The sequence below is a fragment of the Dendrobates tinctorius genome, unplaced genomic scaffold (assembly GCF_039654945.1).
Source record: "Dendrobates tinctorius isolate UK_male_01 unplaced genomic scaffold, ASM3965494v1 ptg000035l, whole genome shotgun sequence".
Taxonomy (NCBI): Eukaryota; Metazoa; Chordata; class Amphibia; order Anura; family Dendrobatidae; genus Dendrobates; species Dendrobates tinctorius.
Genome location: NW_027361703.1, coordinates 18,327,995 through 18,350,827, shown reverse-complemented (window position 1 = coordinate 18,350,827; position 22,833 = coordinate 18,327,995). Strand labels below are relative to the sequence as shown.

The 22,833-nt window shown below is 47.4% G+C and overlaps 1 protein-coding gene across 2 annotated transcripts in view; it reads left to right on the top strand.

Annotated features, from left to right (window-relative positions):
- Positions 1-2,632: 2,632 nt before the first annotated feature.
- The window catches only part of SMIM30 (small integral membrane protein 30), a 29,479-nt gene continuing 9,278 nt past the window's right edge, over positions 2,633-22,833 (top strand). The window contains exons 1-2 of one of the 2 annotated variants that reach the window (XM_073573309.1): positions 2,635-2,818; positions 2,895-2,943. The gene's annotated coding sequence lies outside the window, so the exon portion shown is untranslated. Of the gene's footprint in view, positions 2,819-2,894; positions 2,944-22,833 lie in introns of both variants that reach the window. The other variant, XM_073573310.1, reaches the window with a different exon arrangement.

Genomic DNA, 22,833 nt, shown 5'->3' with positions numbered 1-22,833 from the left:
ATTTAGGTCTTTTTTAAGTTTTGACGCTTTTATGCAATGAAAACAATTTTATATAAAAAATAATTATTTTTGCATCGCTTTATTCTGCGAGCTATAACTTTTTTATTCTTTTGCTGATGATGCTGTATGGTGGCTCGTTTTTTGCGGAACAAGATGACGTTTTCTGCGGTACCATGGAAATTTATATGCATTTTTTTGATCGCACGTTATTGCACTTTTTGTTCGGCAGTATGATAATAAATCATTATTTTTTGCTTCGTTTTTTATTTTTATTTTTAAAGGGGTTAACTAATGAGACAGTTTTATAGGGCGGGTCGTTACAGATGCGGCAATACAAAATATGTGTACTTTTATTATTTTGTGTTTCTTTATTTCCAAAAAATGAATTTATTAGGGAATTTTTTTTGTTTTTAATTTATTTAGCGATTTTTTAAAAATTATTTTTACACTTTTTTTTTTAACTTTATTACATTGACCCAGGGGGGACATAACTGTCCTGTGACAGATCGCTGATCTGTCATATCACAGATCACTGTGACAGATCAGCGGTCTGTCACAGGCACTGCACAAGGCTTCTTCGTGCCTGCGCTTTGCAGGCACTGAGGAAGCCAGCTCCCTGCAGACCCCTGAAGGTCCCCGTCGCCATCTTGGACCATCGGGGACCTGCAGGGATGGAGCCCCCAGCAGTAGCGCTGCTCATTGCTTTGCTGTGGGGGGCTCAGGGAAGCACGGAGGGAGCCCCCTCTCTGCCGATGCTTCCCTTTAACCCTCAGTACACCGCGATCGTGTTTGATCACGGTGTGCAAGGGGTTAACATGTCGGGGGCAGTCACATATTGTGCCGGGTGTCAGCTGTGATAATCAGCTGACACCGGGCCGTTATCAGCGGCGCTCACCACGTGGGCGCCGCTGATCGCTGTGACATACTATCCCGTCCCTGGGAATTAAGTCCCAGGGCACATGGACGGGATAGCACGTCACATGGCAGAAAGGAGTTATAGATGACGTCGTCTCTGCAGTTCATCTCCTTTTCTTCTTCTTGTCCAGACACCATGATGAGTTTTCTCATCCACAGCCGTCTCTGCAGACGTCCATCTTCTCCGGTCTTCTGCAGCAAATCTCCACACGACGCCCTTAAAGATAGAAGTGTCATTATAATACTCCTGAATAAAAATGTCTGCAATATACTGTCACCTCACACTATTCCCCTCTCTCCTCATACTGTCTCCTCTAACATCCCCCTGTTCACCATACTGTCTCCTCATATATTTACCCTCTCACTCTCTACACTGTCTGCTCACACATACCCCCGACTCCCCATACTGTGTCTGCACACATCCCATCACCCTCACTCCCCATACTGTGTCCACATACATTAACCCGTTCGCTCCCCATACTGTCTGCACCCATCCCCCATACTGTTTCCTCATACATACTCTTCATTTTGTGTCCTCAAATCTCCCCACACATTAAATCCCCCATCCCCACTCCAAATCCCCCATCCCACACACACATTAAATCCCCCATCCCCACTCCAAATCCCTCACACATTAATTAACCCCCCATCCCCACTCCAAATCCCCCCACATATTAAATAACCCCACATCCCTACTCCAAATCCCTCACACACATTAAATAACCCCGCATCCCCACTCCAAATCCCCCCACACATTAAATAACCCCGCATCCCCACTCCAAATCCCCCCACACATTAAATAACCCCGCATCCCCACTCCAAATCCCCCCACACATTAAATAACCCCCCATCCCTTCTCCAAATCCCCCCACACATTAAATAACCCCCATCCCCACTCCAAATGCCCCATACATTAAATAACCCCCATTCCCACTCAATAACCCCGTCCCTACTCCCAAATCCCCCCATACATTATGTACCCCCCACTCCAAATCCCCCCACACATTAACCCCCATCTCCACTCATTAACCCCCCTACACATTAACCCCCATCTCCACTCATTAACCCCCCCACACATTAACCCCCATCTCCACTCATTAACCCCCCACACACATTAACACCCCCCATCTTCGGTGTCTTCAGCTCCACAGTGGAGCACTCACCACCAGCGTTCGCTCTGGGCGCCGGGGAGTGACGTCAGCAGCGTGATCACATGACATGTCACGCTGCCGACGTCGCTCTGGCCCGGCGGTCAGAGCTTCAATTGTACTGGCGTCTGTATAGACGCCAGTACAATTGTTCCCTGGGAGCTGGCACGCGCACCTTCTCTGCGACAGCTGACACAGAGAACCGCTGACTCTCAGGCCGGGGGGTGGGCGGCAGAACGCAGCCGCCAGGTAGGACACTGTGGACCGCTGCATTAGGTGGCCCGACTGCGCCCCCTGCCTGCTGCACCCGGGGAACTGCCCCGGCTATGATACATGTGAGACCCGTAACTCGTTATGCTCAAAATTATTTCATGTACACCCCTTCTCATGTGTAAAGCGTCATGGAATAAATGGCGCTATAATAACAAATAATAATGTGATATGGTTATAGCTGCAGTCACCCTGACTGACCGCCAAGAGCGCTGTCTGGGAAGAGCCTTGCCCCACAGCACCGTCTCCACTCTGCGGCACATTTCTGTGTGCTATTAGTATACATAACACTGCATCATGAGACGAGGGGAAGGTCTGCAGCGTCCCAGCACACACTCTGCCGCCCTCTCACACACAAAGCACTCTGGGAGTTGTAGTAGAAGTCACTTCCTTTTGTAATCTCTTCCTGGCTGTGATGAGGGAAGAAGCTGCGGTGCCTGGTGTTTGTGCAGCTCCATAAGTTTCCTAGAGCAGAGATTCTCCAGGTAATGTCCCATGCTGGAATACTGGGCGATAGCTGGGAGTGTCCTTTGTGTGGTAACAAGGCTGCATCTCTTGTAGGCTTCCTGGAGCACGTGGGAGGGGGCAGCTGCTGGCCTCACTGACACAGGTGGGTCTCCTCACCCTATGCTGTTATGTACAGTGTTACCATAGGGTTAACTTTAACCCCTTTACCACCTTGGGTTTTTGCGTTTCCTTTTTTTGCTTCCCTTATTCCTTGAGCCATAACTTTTTTTCGTTAAAGTTTTCCGTCAATATGGCCGTGGGAGGGATTGTGTTTTTGTGGGACGAGCTATATTTTTGAACAACACCATTGATTTTACAATGTCTTCTACTGGAAAACAGGAAGAAATCTCCAAGTGCCGTGAAATAAGTGCAATTCCACTTTTTTTTTTTTTTTTTACTGTATTTCCTAAATGCTAAACTAACCTGGCATTATGATTCTCCAGGTCATTACGAGTGCACAGATACCAAACATGTCTAGGTTGTTTTTTATGTGGTTGAGAAAAAAAAAAACCATGGTGCCACTTTTGTGCTCTGTGGCTTATTTTTAACGTTCGCTCGGAGCTGATTTCTTTATTGATATCATTTCGGAGTAAATACGTGTTTGTTATTTTATTGCAATGTTGCCTGTGTAAAGGTACTGTCACACTTAGCGATGTACCTGCGATCCCGACCAGCGATATGACGCGGTCAGGATCGCTGGTGCATCACTAAGTGGTCGCTAGTGAGCTGCCACACAGGCAGATCTCACCAGCGACATCGCAGGGGTCGGGGATCGCTACTTACCTGTCACACTAGGCGATCCTGCGTCCTCCCGTCCGGCTCCACGCTCATCGTCACAGCAGGAAGCTGACGACGAGAAACAGTCCAGGCCGTTCTCGCGCGACCAGCGGGGGGAGCGGTCGGAGGTAAGTATCAGACACAGCGATATCGCTAGCAATATCGCTATAACGTCACAAGTTATAGCGATATTGCTAGCGATATTGCTTAGTGTGACAGGCCCTTTAGTCTGATCTACTAGTAGTGTAGAAACAGTAATTCTAGTGTTTTTTTTTCTCATAATGCTGCTTATGGGTCGCCCTCCCAGGGATTTGGGGTACTCGGTACCGGGCCGGTGTCAGGGGAATGTGTCACAGCAGCGGTGACCCGGTCCGTGACCCTTGGCGCCCAAGCAATGGGAGATGTAGTTAATGGTAGAATAGTTTGTGACGCCACCCGTGGTGTTTGGCAAGTATGGTGCTAGGCCAACGCTGCATACAGATCCGCTGGGACTGATGGTATGTGCAGCTTAGATGGTAAAGCTCCCCACAGGTGGAGCTGTAGTCCTAGGGCAGTGTAGATGTAACCAACATGGGATGTAGCAGTGCTGGAAGCGTAGGGAACAGACAAGACACAGCGGTTGCAGTTTCTGTACCTTTACTTAGTATATGCAGTCCTGATTACAGATGGTGTTGGAGCAGGTTAGCCTGGAAGCAGATCAGGATTCTCTCTCACAGACGGGCTGTGCAGTCTCCTTCCTAGGGCCTTGTGGTGTGAAGCACCCCAGTACTTAGTTACTCTGGAATGCCTCTTCAGATGTTCCTAGAACTATACTTGCATGACAAACAGCTGTAGCCTCTCTCGGGGACTCCTCTCTCCTGAGTCCTGGCTCTCTATTCAATTGCTGTTGTGTCCCAAGTCTTTGATGAGAGCAGGGCATTTACAACCTCCTACTGCTCTAGTATCTGTGGCAGGACCGTTAGTATCCGTACCACCGTGGAGACCAGGCTCCAGTTCTTATGCTCTTTCAGTGAGGGCGCTCTCCACCCGGAGCTCTACCTCCACTTTCCTCCACACGTCTGCACACGTGGACCTCCTTCAACTAACTGACCACTCCTTCCTCTCGGCCCTAAGGGAGCACCCCCTCCCCTTCATCCTGGTTCAGAGTTCCCCCTGCTGGCCTGGAGTGGAACTGTGTTGCATGCATTAGGTTAACTGCTGGAGAGACCGATCACTGCTTCCAAGCCTGGCATTACCCTCCCCTGGAGAAAGTCAAAGCCACTGTGGCGACCATACCCCTGGGGACGCCACATTCCCCCCTAGTGCAAGTCTGCACTCCTGGGCTGAGCAAGAAACATGAAAAACAACATATATAACGTATAAACAACAATAATTGTACAAGATTTGAAAAAGGTAAAAATGTACAAAAACCAGGAGCTCAAAAATGGTCCTATGATGATAAATTCAGCATCAATGTCCATGGTCCATTCCTGGCAAATGGTAAACTATTTATAAAGAAAGTTTTTGACCACACACAAGTTCTGCGGTTCAGTGTCCATAAATATAACTGGTACCTTCAAAAGGGAACTCTTACAGGTTACCTGTAGGCACAAAACTTGAAAAACAGTTACATATTTACATTTCAACAATTTCAACATTTACATTTATTTTGCTATATGCGATATCTAAGGGGTGGTATACCTTGTGTGGTGCGGGTAGACCTGCGTAACTCTAGTGTGGGCAAACTGGGTAGCATTCTCCTATGGACTCTTAGGCTGTGTTCACACACAGTGGGTTTTTTTAGCGGTTTTCACTATAAAACCGCTAAAAATAAGCTTCCCAGTCATTTCTATGCATTTTGCACTTTTTGTGCACATTGATGCGTTTTTTACCGCAAAAAAAACGCATCGCGGTAAAAAACGCAGCATGCTAATTAATTTTGCAGATTTTTCCACGGTTTTGGCTTCTTCCATGCGGTTTGAAACCGCTGCAGAAAAAACGCATCAAAACCACGCAAAAACCGCCGCGGAAAAATAGGTGTGGTTTCTGGGAAGGGATTCAGGTTTTTGAGCAGAAATTTTCTGCAACGTGTGCACTTAGCCTTAGACTCACCATGGGTACAACAGGTTCACCACTTCAGGTCGAGGGTTCTCTGGCTCCACTGCTGGTGTGGCATCTGCTACCCGATTCTCCTGATTCTCTTGAGTCACATCTTCCTGTGCTACCACTTGGGGAAACAGCAACACTGGCATCACTATAGCATCATTCACTTTAGTCCAATTTGCAGGGAACTCCCCAAGCACTGTGCGGACCTTCTCTTCTTCCACTATGGGCTGGATGTTATCTGGTTCTTCTTTCTTTCAACTGGTCAGGACACAACTTGAAATGATCTCTGGATACAACTGCTGAGGTCTCTCCTCCATCTTTATTCACAAGGCACACCTTAGTATTATCGAAATTTGAGGGCAGAATGGTATAAGGTTCAGCTTCCCATTGATCATCCAATTTGTGCAATCTTCTCTTTCTTTTCAAGACTTGTTCTCCCGGCGAAAAGGGAACATCAGGTGCATTTTGATTATAAAGCTTCTCCTGCTTCTGTCTTGCCTGAGTCAGACTCTTCTCCACAAACTCCTGTACTGCTGCTGCCTCTCCTTGTCCCAGTCAGCTTCTGGCAATGTTACTTCAGGCGTCAGGACTCCCATGTCCAAATCCACAGGCAGCCTACCCGGTCTTGCTCTCATCAGGTATGCTGGAGTACAGTTGATAGACCTCTACAACCATATTCCAGTGAACTCTATCAGATCTGGCAACTTTTCGGGCCACAGATTTCTCTCCTCCAAGGGGAATGTCTTCAGTAGGTCAATCACTACCTGGTTCATCTTCTCGCACATGCCATTGGTCTGTGGGTGATACGGTGTTGTCCGGATCTTCTTACAACCATACAGGTTACAGAATTCTTGAAACACTTCTGCCTCGAAAGCTGGACCTTGATCAGTAAGCACTCTCTCAGGGTACCCATGTGGTCTACAGAAGTGCAGTTGGAATGCTCTGGCCGCCGTTCTGGCAGTTTGATCTTTGACAGGCACAACCACCAGGAATCTTGAATAATGGTCCACAATGATAAGGGCATAGAGGTAGCCTGACCGGCTTGGAACCAGTTTCACATGGTCTAGGGCCACCAGCTCAAGTGGCTGTTTGGTGATGATGGGTTGCAGAGGAGATCTCTGGCTGTCTCTATCCTTTCTGCGCAGGTTACACTGTCCACACTCCCAGCACCACCTCTCAATGGCTTTCCTCATGCCAGTCCAGTAGAACCTCTCTCGGAGCAATGTTACCAACTTCTTCCATCCGAAGTGTCCAGCTCCATTGTGGTATGCTTCCAGGACCATTGATGCATCTCTCTTTGGGACTACCACCTGCCAGACTAGCTCATGAGGGCGGGCATTGATACTCCTCCGACATAGCTTCCCTTCATATATGAACAGCCGACCTTTCTCCTTCCACAACTGCTGGGTTTCTTCAGGAGCACTCGAACCTGGGCGTGAGTCAGCTTGTAGCAGTAGCTCCTTTACCAGGCGGACTGCAGGGTCATTATCTTGCACTTCGGCCCAGTCATGATGGGGCAATGGATTCAGGGTGACCTCCTTTAAGCCAGACCGCCTATCTCTCACCCCCTGAGCACGCTGGGCCACCAGTAGTCGGTGGAAGGGAGGCAACTCTTATCTCTTCCAGAGCCTTCTCCTGCATCTGGCAGATTAGGCATCCTGGATAGCGCATCCACATTGGCATTCTTGTGCCCTGCTTGGTACTTGATAGTAAATTCGTAGTTAGACAGCCGATCCATCCACCGCTGCTCCAGGGCACCCAGTTTTGCAGTGTCCAAGTGGGTCAACGGACTGTTGTCCGTGAAGATTGTAAACTTGGCCGAAGCTAGGTAATGCTTGAACCTTTCGGTGACAGCCCAGACTATGTCAAGGAACTCCAGCTTGAAAGAACTGTAATTATCCGGGTTCCTCTCAGTGGGACGCAGCTTCCTGCTGACAGAAGGAGATCACTCTCTCTTTTCCATTCTGTACCTGCGACAGTACTGCTCCTAATCCCACGTTGCTGGCATTCGTGTACAGCACAAAGGGTTTGTCATAATCTGGGTAGGCCAGAACTTCGTCACCTGTGAGGGCCATCTTCAATCTGGTGAAGGACTTCTCCAATTCTTCAGTCCATTCAAACGTGGAATTCTTCTGCTTGCCTTTCTTGGACTGCCCCACCAGGAGATTCTGCATAGGAGTGGCAATTTCAGTGAAGCCTTTGATGGATCTTCGGTAGTAGCCTACCAGTCCAAGGAATTGGCGTACCTCATGGAGGTTGCTGGGCTTCGTCCAGTCCCGGATGACTGACCTTGTCAGGGTCTGGTGCCACACCTTCTGCGCTGACTACGTGACCAAGGTACTGTACCTTAGGCTTCAGGAGGTGGCATTTGGAAGGCTTTCACCTTCAGGCCAAAATTGGACAAAGCTTCGAATACTTCAGCCAGGTGTTCCAGATGCTCTTCATAGGTCTTGGAGAAAACAATGACATCATCCAGGTGCAACAGGACCGTCTCAAAGTTCATGTGTCCCAGGCAGCACTCCATCAGCCGTTGAAATGTCTCTGGGGCAATGCAGAGCCCGAATGTCATATAATTGAACTCACAGAGACCCATTGGAGTAGTAAATGCGGTTTTCTTCTTGTCTGCCTCTGCCACGGGAACCTGCCAATACCCACTGGTGAGATCCAAGGTTGAAAAGTAGTTAGCAGTTTTAAGTGCAGCTAATGACTCTTCAATTCTAGGTAATGGGTAGGCATCTTTATGAGTAATACTGTTAATTTTTCTGTAATCAACACACACTCTCATGGTACCATCCTTTTTCTTTACAAAAACTATGGGAGCTGCCCATGGGCTACAACTGTCCCTGATAACCCCAGCTTCCTTCATCTCTTTCAGCATACTCTTAGCACATTGGTACTGTGTTGGGGGTATAGGTCTGTACCTCTCCTTTATGGGTGGATGGTCTCCAGTGGGGATATGATGTTGAACCCCTTTTGCCTGCCCAAAATCTAGTGGGTGTTTGAATACCCGCTCATACTCTTGTGTCACTCTGTAGACCCCATTTCTCTGGTATGAAGGTGTAGAGTCAGTTCCCACTTGCAGTTTCTGGCACCACTCTTCTAGCTGCTTTCCAGAGCCGTTGTCCTCCACCTGGTCGGATGAGACGAAGGGCTCTGCTGCCTGCAATGAGTTGTTATTAACAGTGAGCAGCTTGGCAACTGTGGCGTACCGAGGTATTGTGGCTTCCTCCTCCCCACAATTCAAAAGGCATACAGGTACTCTCCCCTTTTGTACATCAACCACCCCTCTGGCTGTCAGGACAGTGGGCCTGCTTTCGGAGTATACCGGTTCCACCAATGCCTGGTAATCCCTCCCTCTAAGGCCTATAGCTGCCCGACACCATATCAACATTTCACTCCTTGGGGGGAAATTACAATGGGAAAAGCATCACTTACTCTGACGCGGCCAATCTCTCCGCCAGAGAGTTCTACCTGTTGCCTTTGCATCAGGGCTCGGATCTCCTTCTGCAGGACTCGTTGTTCTCCGGAACCAGCAGTCTCAGCCACCAGTTGCAACAAGGCAATAACCTCGGACAGACAGTTTTCAATTACATTTGTACCAAGAGTCATCATGGGATTACATTCACGTCGGTCAATATCAACCACTATTAAACCTTGAGACTTTAGCTCTACCCGCCCCACTTTGACAGTAATTTCTTTACATCCTATGTGCGGTAAAGACTGACCATTACTAGCAACTACTGTCAGTTCATCAGTTGGGCCACGGGTAAGTTCTGAATCAGCCCAATACCTCTTGTACAGAATGTACGGCATAGTGGTCACCTGGGAGCCAGTGTCCAACAAAGCGTTAATGGTGATGCCATCAATCACCACAGGAATGATTGGACTCCCTACCACATACTTGGCTCTCCAGTTCCTTGGGCCTGGTGATCCGACTCTGGGGGTTGGCCCTTTGCCCCAGGGGTTGCTCGTTTAAAGGACAGTACCTGGCCAGATGACCTGCCTTGTAGCAGCGACGACAGATGGGACGTCCGTCCTGGTCATAGCGATCGTTGTTCCTTCCTCGAAGTGGCGGGGTTCTCCTCCGGAGCCACGGGACATCCTCTGGACTGGAACCAAGCTTGACCTTGTCTTTAGAGGACACTTGCAGGGACTGCACGGTTTTGGTAAGTGCAGTCATTCCTTTGGTCAGCTCCTGGACCTGAAAACGCAGCTCCTCCGTTGGATCTTTATCCAGGGTCTGGGCATCAGCCTCCACAGGGGTGGAAGGAAAAGGTGTTGCTTCCTGATGGTAGGTGATCACTAGGCGCCTCTGGGGCCCTGGACGGCTGTCCGTGGGTTCCTGCAGTACCCGTATAGCTTTATCCTTAAAATCAGCAAAGTTCAGATCATGGGTTTGTATGGTTAGGATGCGTAGCTGCCCCCTGTGGGTACTAGACAGGAGTCCTTCAATGAACTCCTTCAACAGTTTATCTTCTTCCTTTACACTGTCAGGATCAACTTGCTTAACTGCTCGCAGCGCCTCCTGCAGGTTGAGTGCATAGTCCCTAATACTGTCTTGCGCCCTCTGTTTACAGCCAAAGAACCGCATCTTGATTTCAGCTGCAGTACGGGTGTCAAAGGTGCTCCTCAGCTTGGCCAGGATCTTTGCAACAGTCTCTTTATCAGTGTCCAGCCAGACTTTCACCTCTCTCTGTGCGGCACCCGTTAGCTGTCCAATCAGGATATTCACTTTCTGGTCTTCAGACAGAGGGTAAACGTTAAACAAGCTGCACAGTCTCCCTTTAAATTCACTCAGGGTATGTGACTCACCCGAGTACTGCGGTAGCCAGGCCGCTCCCGGTATGTAGGGCATAGACAGCGGCATTATGGGGACCGCTGCGGCGGGTGCTCCTCCTGGCGGTACCGCGGGATTGGCAACGGCCAGTGGACGTTGGCCAGGGCCGGGGGGTTGTGTGAGCTCACCGGCGGCTGCTTCGCAGGCCCGGTGCTCCGGGCTGTAGGCCTCAGCTCCTCCTCCTCTCGCGCACTGTCCTATTTTCCTGTGCGGCACTTCTCTTCTTTGCGCTCTGCAGCAGGCTCCGCCCACGAAGGCCCGCCTCTTTCTTCCCGCGCACACCAAGCAGCGCGACAATGGCGGCTTCTGGCGCCAATTTCACACACAGTCTTTAAACACAGTCTATGGCACACAGGACCCGGGGTTACCGGGCTCCGTAATCCTGTTCGTGACGTTAAATTGGGTCGCCTGTGGGGTACTCGGTACCAGGCCGGTGTCAGGGGAATGTGTCATGGCAGCGGTGACCCGGTCCGTGGCCCTGGGCGCCCGAGCAATGGGAGATGTAGTTAATGGTAGAATAGTTCGTGACGCCACCTGTGGTGTTTGGCAAGTATGGTGTTAGGCCAACGCTGCATACAGATCCGCTGGGACTGATGGTAGGGTGCATCAAAGATGTAAAAGCTCCCCCACAGGTGGAGCTGTAGTCCCAAGGCAGTGTAGATGTAACCAGCACGGGGATGTAGCAGTGCTGGAAGCGTAGGGAACAGACAAGACACTGCGGTTGCAGTTTCTGTACCTTTACTTAGTATATGCAGTCCAGGGTCCTGATTACAGATGGTGTTGGAGCAGGTTAGCCTGGAAGCAGATCAGGATTCTCTCTCAGCAGAAGGGCTGTGCAGTCTCCTTCCTAGGGCCTTGTGGTGTGTAGCACACCAGTACTTAGTTACTCTGGAATGCCTTTCTTCAGATGTTCCTAGAACTATACTTGTATGACAGACAGCTGTAGCCTCTCTCGGGGACTCCTCTCTCCTGAGTCCTGGCTCTCTATTCAATTGCTGTTGTGTCCCAAGTCTTTGATGGGAGCAGGGCATTTACAGCCTCCTACTCATCTGGTATCTGTGGCAGGACCGTTAGTATCCGTACCACCGTGGAGACCAGGCTCCAGTTCTTATGCTCTTTCAGTGAGGGCGCTCTCCACCAGGAGCTCAACCTCCACACGTCTGCACACATGGACCTCCTTCAACTAACTGACCACTCCTTCCTCTCTGCCCTCAGGGAGCACCCCCTCCCCTTCATCCTGGTTCAGAGTTCCCCCTGCTGGCCTGGAGTGGAACTGTGTTGCATGCATTATGTTAACTGCTGGAGAGGCCCATCACTGCTTCCAAGCCTGGCATTACCCTCCCCTGGAGGAAGGCAAAGCCACTGTGGCGACCATACCCCTGGGGGCGCCACTTACCAATCATATTTTCCATTTTGATCAGTGTATCGGGGTCTACCCAGGCTGGGGTACCTCTTTCAGTACCACCCTGTGTTTTCTGAGGTCCGCTCTGCGTTGGCTGGAGTCTGAATGAATGACGCTGGCTGGAATTCCTTGGTTACATGGGCGCATATAAAAGATCACTGCTTCTCCACGTATTTCCAGTCTGACAACACTTTACTCACAGGACACAGAATATATCACACAGATACAGAGGGCAGGCCAATAGAAAAGCGGCAGGCCAGACATGCATTACAAAAGCAGCAGGTGGCCGGAGCCTGCCTATGTTTACTGTGGGAATTAAAAAGGTGGGGGGAGGGTGGACAAAAGGAGAATATCGTGTCCCCTCTGCCCAGGGGCGCAGCCTGTGGGCTGATGCATTAGGGACATGCATCTCACATAGAACCTATTATACATACATACATACATATAACTGCACAACATATTTTGGGTGCTAAGTGGTTCTGTAACACGTAACACCCATCACTGCTTCCAAGCCTGGCTTTACCCTCTCCTGGAGGAAGACAAAGCCACTGTGGCGACCATATCCCTGGGGGCGCCACATTTACCAATCATATTAATTCTTTTTCCATTTTGATCAGGCGGTTCTGAACGTGGCGATTCCAAATACGTGTATTTGTGATTTTTTTTTTTTTTTTTTTGCAATTTGAAAGTTTATATTTTTTATAAAAATATTGTAATACTTTTTTTTAACCTCTTACGTGCTTCAATAGTTTCCTTAGGAGACTAGAAGCTGTTATCTGATCGCATGGGCTGCAGTAGCTATGTGTAGCAAAAATCATCTGCTATGATCGGTAATGATAACTACAGGGGTATCCTGCCTGCATACCCCAGCTTGTCATGCCACCCCGTCGGTGCCCCACAATCATGTGACGAGCTTCAAACAGGATGCTCATCCTGTTTGCATGAGTTAAATGCCACTGTCAGAGATTGGCAGCAGCATTTAACATGTTCACAACCACGGGTGGATCACGAATCCACCCACGATTGTTAGGGGCACATGACAGCTGATCAGATCAGCTGTCATTTGCCGGAAAAGGTGCAGCATCGGAGCCTGCATGAAAGGGAGATGACCTATGACATGCTTATATGTAAAGGAGTTGGCGTAGATGTAGAAATGTTTTTTTTTTTTTTTTTTTTACATAAACCTCCAAATTACTCTTCGTTGTCCTTCCTGTTTAGTGTCCTCAGGACAGAAATGCCCCCACGTCAGATAGTAGCTGCTGCATGACTGTCTTAAAGGGGTTGTTCATAAGTAGAGTTGAGCGAATTTGTTCGGGTCCCTGCTTATTCAGCAAGCTATAGTGCTTACCGAGTAAGCTACAGGGGGAACCCGGATACATGGTGCGCGTCGGCTGATCGGCGCCGCAGCTGCATGTGTCGTGGCTGTGTCACAGCACATGCATGGAGAAGCCTGTGTGTTGTGACACAGCGCTATAGCTTGCCGAATAAGCAGGGACCCGAACAAATTTGCTCAACTCTATTCATAAGTCTGTGTCACTAATGACAGAGAGAGAGGTGCACGCTTTGTCACGATTCCCCTGGTGTAAGTTGTATACTTGCAGTAATGTGTTGCCTAGACGTGTTCAGCTCATCTTAATAGGAGTGAATTTAGAGAAGTCAGATGAGCCTACATGGGGTCACATACACACGTGGACATGGCCACCCTTTAATGATGAAGCTGATTAAAGCCAACCTGCCATCAGGATTGTGCACAGTAACCTAAAGACAGTGTTAGGTTGGCTACTCTGATTAAAATAATATCTTGGTTGATAATCTGTCTTGTGGTTGTTGTTTAATTTTCAGTTTTGAGTTAATGATAGGCTCGTGCTTTGGGGCCGCCTGTGGTGCTCTGCTTAGGTATTCATCAGTATGGCTTCAGACAGGTCACTGGTGCTTCACTGACCTGCATCCTATTTCACACAATACATATACTATTATGGGCTTAGAAAAAGATATTACGTCCAGCAAAATGGGGTGGCGCCTGCACAGTAGCTTCTGCACTATTATATGCATTATGTAAACCAGTGGGTAGGTTGGTGAGGGATCAGTGACCCGTCATAAACCCATACAGCTGAATACATAATCGGAGCACCACATAAAGACCCCCTCACAGGCCACCCGAAGCACGAGAATTTCATTAACTGAAAACTTCAAATACAGATTAAACAACAACCACAAGATGGATTTCATCACCCAGTTATCATTTTAATCAGTATAACTATGCCAATTTGACGCTGTCTGCAGGTTACTGTGCACAATCCTGTTGACAGGTTCACTTTAAGCAACGCGATAGATGCTAATGCGCAGCCGACGGCGGCATTTTGATGATGAATTTTGTATAACATTGGGCTGAGTCAATGGAAAATTACCATTTTACTCTTCGCCACGACAGCACCCACTTGGAGAGAGGGATCCGCCCATAGGAACAGGAAACTTACAGAGATAAAAGAGGGCGGTCCGCCTCTCCTCCTCAGTTGGTTTCCTGTTCCTATCGGAAACACAGGATCTCTACAGAAGACATACCTGGGCCAAGGAACCGCCTGTGCAGTGTCCGTGCGAACGGCAGGGGTTCCGGTCCAGAAGCAGCGTCGGGGGAGTGCTGGAATCCGGCTCCCCCCTCGTCTGAGACGGTGGCAGCGCAAAAGAAACACCGGTACCGGGTGGAGCCGACCGGGGGTTTTCTTATATGGATACACGTCACCGGGATCTTGGAGGCAACCATCCCGGTCCGTGTGGGAGTGCGGAGCTGAGATAGAGAGGCTATCTCTGGCGTTCTGAAACACAGGTACAGCGAGGACGCAGGTACAGCGCTGGGAAGAGGTAAGGAGGAACTTCCGGGTTACCGGAGGTTCCTCAGCGTACAGCGCATGCGCGGTCTTTCACAGCCGCGCGATACCAGCAGAGGAGCACTCCCCGCCCCCTCCGAAAAAAAAAAAAAAAAGGGACGTGATTTAATATAGCGGCGCCGGACGGTGTTTCCAGGCCGGGCGCAGGCTAAATGAATGCACCGGAAGCAGGCGCACCTGGGAGGGGGAGGTACCAGGTACTGAAGGGTGGCATAAAAAAACGAGGGGGATAGTGATAGAGCGTGCAGACATGTCTTCCCCAAGACAGGACACGCATCCCCAGGCAGGTGATACAGCGGCAGCGGAACAGCGAGGCTCCTCGGATAGGAGCCACAGAAGTCATGCCAAAAGAACCCCTTCTAAGCCTCCTGAACCGGTACCTACAGCTTCTCTGGGTGAGTGGACGACTCTCTGCCTATCAAGCTGTTAAAGAACCTCTCTCGCTCTCGCTCTCCCTCTCTCTCTCTCCTCTGCTATGTCCACCATAGGCTAAAAGGAAGGAAAAATCAAAAAACAAGGAATGTGCCCTCTGTACACGTCCTTTACCGGACTCTTATAGAAAGAGGCTGTGCAAAAAATGCATTTCTGAAAATACAAAACAGACTTCAACATCAGCCACAGATATTAGGGCTATAATAAGGGAGGAACTACAGGCCCTAACCCAGTCTAGCGGCATATCTAAGAAATCTAAGGCTAACAAACCAACGGCAGTTAGCTTAGATACAGATGAAGACGAAGCAGTAGTCTCTGACAGCTCCAATACGTCTACATCATCCTCTTCCTCTGATATGGAGGGTCGTTCATGTTTTCCGTTAGAGAACATGGACAACTTGGTGAAATCTGTAAGACACACCATGGGTTGCACAGACACTAAGGAGCCGCAAACGACCGAAGAGATTATGTTTGCGGGATTGACAGATAGGAGGAAGAGGGTTTTTCCCGTTATACCGGCAATAAAGGCCTTAGTCAAAAAGGAATGGGAGAAACAGGATCAGAGAGGTTATCTTCCCTCAGCTTCAAAAAGAAGGTATCCCTTTAGCGACGAGGAATTGTTAACGTGGTCTAAGGTCCCGAAGGTCGACGCGGCAGTTGCCTCAGCCTCAAAGCAGTCGGCCTTACCAGTAGAAGACGCAGGGATTCTAAAAGACCCACTGGACCGGAAAGCGGAGGCCTCACTAAAGAGAGCATGGGAGGCAGCCACGGGCACGTTTAAGCCGGCAATAGCCAGTACGTGCACAGCTCGCTCTATGCTGGTCTGGATTGATCAGCTAGACCAACAAGTGGAACAAAAAGTCTCCAGAGACAAGCTACGAGCAGCCATACCACTGATTCGTGGCGCAGCGGCATACATAGCAGACGCATCAGCCGATTCACTACGCATGGCAGCCAGAACAGCAGGCTTGCTTAACCCCTTACCTACAATTGACGTAATATTCCGTCCATGTGACCATGGACCTAATTCCCATGGACGGAATATTACGTCATCGCGATCAGCGGCGCCCACGTGGTGAGCGCCGCTGATCGCGGCCGAGTGTCAGCTAATTATAGCTGACACCCGGCACAATGTGTCAGGGGCGGTCACGGACCGCCCCCAACACGTTAACCCCTTGCACACCGCGATCAAACGCGGTGTACCGGGGGTTAAAGGGAAGCATCGGCAGGGAGGGGGCTCCCTCCGTGCTTCCCTGAGCCCCCCACGGCAGCGCAATGTGCAGCGCTGCTGCGGGGGGCTCTTTCCCTACAGGCCCCCGGATCCAAGATGGCGACGGGGGCCTGCAGGGAGCTGACTTCCTCACTGCCTGCAAAGCGCAGGCATGAGGAAGTCTGCAGCAGTGCCTGTGACAGATCGCTGATCTGTCACAGTGATCTGTGATGTGACAGATCAGCGATCTGTCACAGGACAGTAATGTCCCACCTGGGACAAGGTAATAAAGTAAAAAAAAAAAAAAAAAAAGTGTTAAAAATAATGTAAAAAAAATCGCTAAATAAATTAGTAAAAAAAAAAAAAAAATTCCCCAATAAATCCATTTTTTCAAAATAAAAAAAACAAAAACAATAAAAGTACACATATTTGGTATCACCGCGTCCGTAATGACCTGCCCTATAAAACTGTCCCATTAGTTAACCCCTTTAGCGAACCTCTTAAAAAATAAAAATAAAAAACGAAGCAAAAAATAATGATTTATTATCATACCACCGAACAAAAAGTGCAATAACGCACGATCAAAAAGACGCATATAAATATGCATGGTACCGCTGAAAACGTCATCTTGTCCCGCAAAAAACGAGCCGCCATACAGCATCATCCGCAAAAAAATAAAAAAGTTATAGCTCCCAGAATAAAGCGATACAAAAATAATTATTTTTTATATAAAATTGTTTTCATTGCAAAAAACCGACAAAACATAAAAAAATGACCTAAATGAGGTATTGCTGTAACCGTACTGACCCGAAGAATAAAAACGCGTTATCAATTTTACCGCACGCGGAACGATGTAAACGCACCCCCCAAAAGAAATTCATGAAACGCTGGTTTTTGTTCATTCTGCGTCCCAAAAATCGGAATAAAAAGCTATCAAAAAATGTCACGTGCCCGAAAATGGTACCAATAAAAACGTCAACTCGTCCCGCAAAAAATAAGACCTCACATGACTCGGTGGGTCAAAATACGGAAAAATTATAGCTCACAATATGTGCTGATGCAAAAACTATTTTTACAATAAAAAGCGTCTTTTAGCGTGCGACAGCCGCCAAACATAAAAACCGCCATAAATCGTAAATCAAACCCCCCGTTATCACCCCCTTAGTTAGGGAAAAATAATAAAACTAAAAGAAAATGTATTTATTTCCATTTTCGGGTTAGGGTTAGGGTTAGGGCTAGGGTTAGGGTTAGGGCTAGGGCTCAGATTAGGGTTAGGGGTGTGTTGAGGTTAGGGTTGGAGTTATAATTGGGGGTTTCCACTGTTTGGGCACATCAGGTGCTCTCCAAAGGCAACATGGCGTCTGATCTCAATTCCAGCCAATTCTGCGTTGAAAAAGTCAAATGGTGCTCCTTCCCTTCCAAGCTCTGCCATGTGCCCAAACAGTGTTTTACCCCCACATGTATGGTATCAGCCTACTCAGGACAAATTACAAAACAACTTTTGGGGTCCAATTTCTCCTGTTACCCTTAGGAAAATAAGAAAAATTGGGGGCAAAAATATAATTTTGCGGAAATTTTTATTTTTTTTTTCACGCCCAGGCGTTATAAACTTCTGTGAAGCACTTGGGGGTTCAAAGTGCTCTCCACACATCTAGATAAGCTCCGTGGGGGGTCTAGTTTCCAAAATGGGGTCACTTGTGGGGAGTTTCAATAGTTTAGGTACATCAGGGGCTCTCCAAACGCACATGAACCCGCATACCAATCCATCAATGTCTGCATTCCAAAACGTCACTACTTCCCTTCCGAGCCCCGACTTGTGCCCATACAGTAGTTTTCTCCCACATATGAGGTATCAGCGTACTCAGGACAAATTGGACAACAACTTTTGGGGTCCAATTTCTCCTGTTACCCTTGGGAAAATAAAAAAAAATGGGGACTAAAAGATGATGTTTGTTGAAAAAATATGATATTTTTATTTTCACGCCCGGTCGTTATAACCTTCTGTGAAGCACTGGGGGGTTCAAAGTGCTCACCACACATCTAGATAAGTTCATTAGGGGTCTAGATTCCAAAATGGGGTCACTTGTGGGGGGTTTCCACTGTTTAGGTACATCAGGGGCTCTCCAAACGCAACATGACACCCGCAGACCATTCCATCAAAGTCTGCATTCCAAAACGTCACTACTTCCCTTCCGAGCCCCGACGTGTGCCCATACAGTAGTTTTCTCCCACATATGAGGTATCAGCGTACTCAGGACAAATTGGACAACAACTTTTGGGGTCCAATTTCTCCTGTTACCCTTGGGAAAATAAAAAAATGGGGACTAAAAGATCATGTTTGTGGAAAAAATACGATTTTTTTATTTTCACGCCCGGACGTTATAAACTGCAGTTCAAAGTGCTCACCACACATCTAGATAAGTTCCTTGGGGGGTCTAGTTTCCAAAATGGTGTCATTTGTGGGGGGTTTCTACTGTTTTGGTACATCAGGGGCTTTCCTAACGCGACATGGTGTCCGATCTCAATTCCAGCCAAAAATGTCAAATGGCGCTGCTTCCCTTCCGAGCTCTGCCATACGCCCAAATAGTGGTTTACACCCACATGTGGGGTATCAGCGTACTCAGGATAAATTGCACAATATCTTTTAGGGTCCTGTTACTTTTGGAAAAATAAGAATTGAGGGTGAAAAGATCATTTTTGTGGAAAAAATATGATTTTTTTAATTGTACTGCTGTACGTTATAAACTTCTGTGAAGCCCTTGGGGGTTCAAAGTTCTCACCACACATCTAGATAAGTTCCTTGGGGGGTCTAGATTCCAAAATGGTGTCATTTGTGGGGGGTTTCCACTGTTTTGGTACATCAAGGGTTTTCCAATCGCGACATGGTGTCCGATCTCAATTCTAGCCAAAAACGTCAAATGGCGCTGCTTCCCTTCCGAGCTCTGCTATGCGCCCAAATAGTCATTTACACCCACATATGGGGTATCAGCGTACTCAGGACAAATTGCACAATAACTTTTAGGGTCCTGTTACCCTTGGAAAAATAAAAATTGGGGGTGAAAAGATCATTTTTGTGGAAAAAATATGATTTTTTAATTGTACCGCTGTACGTTATAAACTTCTGTGAAGCCCTTGTGGGTTCAAAGTTCTCACCACATATCTAGATAAGTTCCTTGGGGGGTCTAGTTTCCAAAATGGGGTCACTTGGGGGGGTTTCCACTGTTTAGGTACATCAGGGGCTCGCCAAACGTGACATGGCGTCCGATCTGAATTCCAGCCAATTTTGCATTGAAAAAGTCAAACGGCGCTCCTTCCATTCTGAGCTCTGCCATGCGCCGAAACAGTGGTACCCCCCCACATATCAGGTATCAGCGTACTCAGGACAAATTGCACAATAACTTTTGCGTCCAATTTCTCCTGTTACCCTTGGTAAAATAAAGAAAATTGAACCTGAAGTATTTTTTTTGTGAAAAAAGTTAAATGTTCATTTTTTTTTTAATATTCAAAAAATTCCTGTGACGCACCTAAAGGGTTAATAAACTTCTTGAATGTGGTTTTAAGCACCTTAAGGGGTGCAGTTTTTAGAATGGTGTCACTTTTGGGTATTTTCTATCATATAGACCCCTCAAAGTGGCTTCAAATGTGAAGTGGTCCCTAAAAATAAAATGGTGTTGCAAAAATGAGAAATAGCTGGTCAATTTTTAACCCTTATAACTTCCTAACAAAAAAAAATTTTGGTTCCAGAATTGTGCTGATGTAAAGTAAACATGTGGGAAATGTTATGTATTAAGTTTTTTGTGTGCCGTATCGCTGTGATTTAAGGGCATAAAAATTCAAAGTTGGAAAATTGCGAAATTTTCAAAATTTTCGCCAAATTTCCGTTTTTTTCACAAATAAACGCAAGTTATTTGAATGCAATTTTACCACTAACATGAAGTACAATATGTCACGAGAAAACAATGTCAGAATCACCGGGATCCATGAAAGCGTTCCAGAGTTATGACCTCATAAAGGTACAGTGGTCAGAATTGTAAAAATTGGCCCGGTAGTTAACGTGCAAACCACCCTTGGTAGTGAAGGGGTTAATAACGCCAGACGAAGCCTATGGCTTAAAAGCTGGAGAAGTGACACCCAATCCAAGGCAAAGCTCTGTGCCGTACCTTGTGAGGGTGAGTTTTTGTTTGGAAAAGCGTTGGACGAAATCCTTGCTAAAGCAAAAGAAAGGAAAAAAGGGTTCCCTAACCCCTCTCTCCCATTTTATAGGAGAGCGTTCAGAAGACGACCATTTGGTAGGGGAAGAACAGCAGAAAATCAGAACCGCTGGGCCACGAAAGAAGGAAAAGGAAAAGGTGCTATGTTTAGGGGATCCTCCTTCCGCAGAGATCGGACCTAAAGAACCAGTCCCTCCAGTAGGAGGGAGACTAAAAATTTTCCTTCAGGAATGGGAGAAAATCACGACCAGCCCTTGGTTCCTGGGCATTATTAGAGAAGGACTAAAATTAAAGTTCCATCATGTGCCCCGTAACTCAGTCATTGTAACATCCCTTAACTCCCCAGTCCAACAGCGGGCCTTAGGCTAGTTTCACACTTGCTTTTTTTTGCAGCGCGTTTTTCCCGCAAAAAAACGCATTGAAAAAACGCATACAAAAGCATTCAACTGCTGCGTTTTTTTCAAGCATTTTTATGAGCATGCATGAAAAAAACGCAGCGTTTTTATGCGTTTGTATGCGTTTTTAGTGCGTTTTTACCGCGTTTGCGGTTTTTTCCAACATAAGGGTGGCCCCTCACACTAACCCAAACCATGACTTTACTAACCCTAACCCTGACCCTAACCCTAACCCTGACCCTAACCCTGACCCTAACCCTTAACCAAATCATACTTAACCCTAACCCAAACCCTAAACCCTAACTAACCCTAACCCTGACCCTAACCCTGACCCTAACCCTGACCCTAACCCTTAACAAAACCATACTTAACCCTGACCCTAACCCTTAACAAAACCATACTTAACCCTGACCATAACCCTAACCCTGACCCTAACCCTTAACCAAACCATACTTAACCCTTATCCTGACCCTAACCCTGACCCTAACCCTTAACAAAACCATACTTAACCCTGACCCTAACCCTGACCCTAACCCTTAAACAAACCATACTTAACCCTAATCCTGACCCTAACCCTGACCCTAACCCTTAACCAAACCATACTTAACCCTAACCCTGACCCTAACCCTTAACCAAACCATACTTAACCGTAACCCTGACCCAAACCCCAACCCTAACCCTGACCCTAACCCTAAACCCCCTTAACTAACCCTAACTCTAACCCAAACCCCTAAATTCCATGGTTAAAAAAAAAAACGCATATGCAAAAAAACGCATACATGAGCATGCCAGTGCGCACATATGCGCATCCATAGGCTATAATGGCCATTTTTAGCGCAAAACGTGCACATATGTGCGCATGCGCTTTTTTGCAGGGCCAAAAAATGCAACATGCTGCGTCTGGAAAATACAAACGCACACCCCAAAAAAACGCAGCGCATGAAAATCGCATACATGCGCTTACAAGCGCGCAGGTATGCGCACCCATGTTAAATATAGGGGAAAAAACGCATGCGCACATATGCGTTTTTTTCCAGCGCTAAAAAACGCAAATGTGAAACCAGCCTTAGAGACTGAAATTTTCAGTCTTCTGGACAAAAAAGTCTTGGTCCAGGTGCCAAAAGGACAGGAAGGGAGAGGATCTTACTCCCCTCTCTTTCTGATACCTAAACCCGATGGCTCCTTCAGGACGATAATTAACCTGAAGAAACTGAATACTTTTATAACAAATCATAAATTTAAGATGGAGTCTATTAGATCCACAATTAAGCTCCTTTTTCCCAATTGTATGATGGCAGGCCTGGATCTGAAAGATGCCTATTATCATCTTCCCATCCATTACAGATTTCAGAAATACCTCAGAGTGGCGGTCTTCCTCGAGGGCACCATAAAACACCTTCAGTTCACAGCCATGCCATTCGGCCTTTCCATCGCTCCAAGAGTCTTTACAAAGGTGATGCTGGAAGTGATGGCTTTCTTACGCCAAAAGGACACGCTGATAGTACCCTATTTGGATGATTTTTTGATAATAGGTAACTCAACTAAACAATGTAATGAACGAGTGGCTGATGCAATCTTATCCCTACAGGCTCTTGGTTGGGTAATAAATTTCAAGAAATCCAGAATCGAACCACAATCAGTTCAGTCCTTCCTGGGTCTTCAGCTAGACTCCATAAGCCAAAAATGTCTGCTACCACAGGTAAAGATTACAACAATTAAAACGAAGGTCAGATTAGCGATAAACGAACCACACATGTCG